Here is a 4,430-nt window from a genome sequence, read left to right on the forward strand (position 1 = left end):
AGTATACATGGGTTTAATCAGATCAGTGACTGTTTATGGCAGTATGGTATATTGGTCTGCAGCACAGACAGTTCTAAAGAAATTAGACATAATTCAAAATCATGTTCTCAGGATATGTTATGGAGCAATTAAATCTACACCAGTAATGCAATTCAGGTGGAAATGTCATTGGAGCTTAGTGTACTGGGCCAGATTGAAAGCTCATAGTGTGGTTTGCCTAAGTCAAATGGTGCTGAGGCCATGTCAGGAAGAAGAGAAAAAGTACATTAGAAGTTTTGGATGGGTGATAGGGAAGATAGATATACACTGAAAACTACAGATTAAAATTAAAAACCAATCAATAAAGTGGAATAAAATTCAATAAAAAATTAATTAATATAAAAATAGTATATTGAAGGCATGTGAGCAGTTGGTTCTCTTAGTCACTATGTTGGATGTGGGAGAAATTTGCAGGTATAAGAGCCGAGTGACTTTGACAAGGACCACATCATTTTGGCCTGGTGATTGGATTGGAGTTTGTACCAAATGATACCACTCTTGGGGTGCTCCTGAGCAGCAACAGTGATTACGTATTGACACTGGTCTGAGGATGGACAGTCGTCTGAGAAAGAGCAAACAACAAACCAACACATCACAAACTTCAACTGCAACAAACTCGCTTATTTGTGCTGAGACGAGAGGACAAACAAACTACTACACTACTTTTTGCGTATTCCAAATACTCTGCATGCACACTGGCACAAAAATAGCTTGATAGTTCATTTGATGATGATCAAGACGTATGACTGAAAGCTCCAGCCATGGTTGAACCCCATACACCAGCCTTCAAGTCAACCTAGACAAGTAGTCTCCAAAGTGCTCAGAGAAAATAGCAAATTCTGAATAATGATTTTTTTTTTCCTAATTCATTTTGGCTAACGTGGACCGTTATCAACCTGTTTAATTTGTCTGCTTGTTTTTCTTGACCTGCCAGGCATCTTTTATTTAACTTTTTTTTATTATTATTGTTTTACAGTGCATGAACAGGGTTGGGGTAGGATTCTGGTTCTTGAGGAGGTGGTTTGTAGAAAGTGATCTAAATCATTCTAATTGTAGGGGGTTGTGTTGGTCAAAGTGATTTTGTGTCCCAGCACATCTTTGTGTCTGTCACATCAATACTCAACCAACCTCTCATTTAGACATCAGCTGTCATCTCACACCAACCCCACCACTCTTCCAGCATGTCAGCAGAAACTCCTACACCGCTGACCAGTATTTCTGATTCTGCCAATGCTGTAGAGAGAAAATAATTAGTAGAACATTCAGACAATACACGCCCCCTTCCACCTCCCCACCCTCCTTTTCTGTCACACCCTAACTTTCTCTGTCCTCTATTTTTCTTCTTCACCTCCTCTCTGGGGGGAGGGCACATATGGATGGATGGATGGATGGATTGGGGGATAATAGATGAGAGATGATCATCACTTGGAGTTTTTGTCAGCTGTGACCTTTGTAGGCTGAGTGACCAGAGAGAGAGCAGAGTCATTACAAGCTTTTATCCCTTTGTGTATCTGTCACAGCCCTGCTGAGAAGAGAATAGCTCTGCCTTTTAGAGCGTTTTCACATTAGGCATGATTGTTTTGTACTGTGCCTGAGCACGATTGCTTCACCCCCCTGCAGGTCTGCTTTCACATTAGTAACATTGTTACGTGCCAAAGGACGCTTGCATATATTTACACTCTGATACAGTAGGTGGCAGTATGCATGTAGGTGGCTTGCAATCTGTCAAGAAAAAGAAAGAAGAAGAGGCAACTACTGGCATTATCAACTGGGCACATGTACCCACATGCATGTAAATACTGATGAATACTTCCATAAATCTCAGCGTTTCTGTGTGTAATATCCAGTTGTCTGTATGTTTTCATTGGTTCAAATTCCAGCATTTTACTACTTTGTTACTGCAGAGATCCTTTCACAGCCATGTTTGTTAATATTTAAACTAACAGAGATGAATAGTTATGATGTCGGTGTGGGTTGGGTTCGGACAAAGTTAAACATTATGTTTGTCCAGGTCAGGTTCACACATGTAAGTCAAACTTCAGGCTAGATGGCTGAAGTTTGCGTATTGCACAAAAAGAAATTCACATCCCACGATGACAGTATGACAACCTATATGTAATATGTAGGAAAACATTACTTAATTTGATATTCTGTACATTACTTTATAAAAAAACAGCACGTGTGTATTTAGTGTATCAGTAAAATTCCAGTTTGTCTGTAGTTTATTCACAATATTTCATGCCTAGTTTAATAAATTAAGATTTGCTTATATTATCATTATGAACATATATTGTACACATATTGCAAAAGTCATTCCATTGTTCAAAAATGGAAATAAGCATAATTTTACCAATTACAGACCAATTTCACTGCTTCCTCAATTTTCAAAAATCCTCATCTAATTGTCATGTAATTTCTTGTGGTGTCCCTCAGAGGTCAGTATTGGGCCCCAAACTATTCAACTTGTATATTAATGATATATTTAATGTTTCACAGTTACTTAAGTGTGTTTTGTTTGCAGATGACACCAGTATTTTCTATTGTGATCACTATGATATGCTCATTAATGCTGTAAATACTGAATTAAGGAAAATTTAAAAAATAGATAGTAATAAATTATCTTTAAACTTAATTAAAACAAAAGCCATATTATCTGGTAATTATAAAACAAAAATGGAAATGGATGACTGAAATAGATGGGATACAAATTGAAAATGTCTGGAATAAGATTTTTAGGGGTTACTATAGATAATAAACTAACTTGGAAATCTCACATCAGACACATAAAAACCAAAGTCTCTGAAAGCCTTGCAATAATAAATAAAGCTAAGCATGTCCTCAATTACAATACACTCCATACTCTGTATTGTTCCCTGATTTTACTGTACTTAACTTACTGTGTTGAAGTATGGGGAAATAATTATAATAATTCAATACAGTCACTCATTATCTTACAAAAAAGGGATATGTGTATCATACACAAGGCTGAATATCTTGAACACACAAATCCACTTTTTCTCAAATCAAAGTTATTAAAAATACAGGACCTTGTTAAAATCAACACAGCACAACTTTCATTTTACAGCATTTCACAACCTATTACCTGCTAACATACAAAAGTAATTCATGCAGTGAGAGCAGTTGTATAGTTTGAGGGGCTATGGGAACTTTTCAATACCAATGGTCAGAACCACTAGGAGGAGTTTCTGTGTGTCTGTATGTGGGGTTAAACTATGGAATAGTCTGGGGCTTGAACACAAACAATGTCAAAATATTCACCAATTTAAAGCACTTTATAAATAGAAGGTTTTGTCACAGTACACGGAGGATGGGGCTTAATCATTTGATGATGTATTTATAGGTTGTATTATTTTACCTGGTAGGTATCCTGTCAGCGAGGCGGTGAATATGGGCCTCAAAGAGCACCGAGATACACGAGAAAGAGGAAGTTCCAGGGGAGGTCGGAGAAGACAAAGGAATTATTATTAAAATGCTGTAGCAGAATGCTTAGAAAAATTAAGCTTTTAAAAAGTAAAGATAATCATAAAATGATTTATGTGTGTTTTGTTTGAAATAATCATTAGTGAATGTGCAAAATAAAATGTGAAATGGTTGTATTGAAAGTATTGGGAAAAGTGATTTTACATCTAACAGAGTGAAAAGTACAGAATCACACAAGAGGAAGTAGACACACATCCCTAAAATGAGGAACTGTAAAGGTTTGTGTGCCTGCCACACAGAGAAGAGACACACACCATACCCAGGAAGTAACAAAAATGATGTTTCAGGCACAAAGGTAAAAATTTGACTGATAATTGTTTGATTAATGTCTAATCAATGATAATCCATGTTTAGTCAAAGTAAAGTATTCAAAATATAAAGATTTATGTTTTATTTTAAAGCATTGATAGTTTTGTGTGAAATCAGTGTGTAATTCTGATTGTTCTGTTAAAAAGCAATGATGGAATTTTGATATTTTAGTCAGATGTGAGTTACTTGTATTTTTATTTTGTATTCAGATGGTTTAGTTTTCTAGAAAAGAGGAAGTAGAATCCAAGGCTGAATCACAGTGGGGCGGAGGCCGCTTACGGGCAGTGGGCTTGGACTGACAGTAAAAAATATGCAGTACTTCAGAACAATATGATTTTGCATGCCAAATAAGGTATCAACTGCAAACTGCAGCATGTGGTTGGATGAGAAGACAAGGACAACTGACCAAGAATCCTATAAAAACCGAGGCAAAAAGAGGAATGGAGAGTCCCTTCACGGCTGCGGCCGGAGGCTCTGTCCGGTTGACCATCTGACTTCCAAGAGACCGAGGATTGCGGAGAGGCATCTCCCCCTCTGGGGGTGCTCCCCCGCAGGCACCAGCCTGTGGGAGCGAGAAGCAT

This window comes from Monopterus albus, unplaced genomic scaffold, assembly GCF_001952655.1.
Source record: "Monopterus albus unplaced genomic scaffold, M_albus_1.0 scaffold332.1, whole genome shotgun sequence".
Taxonomy (NCBI): domain Eukaryota; kingdom Metazoa; phylum Chordata; class Actinopteri; order Synbranchiformes; family Synbranchidae; genus Monopterus; species Monopterus albus.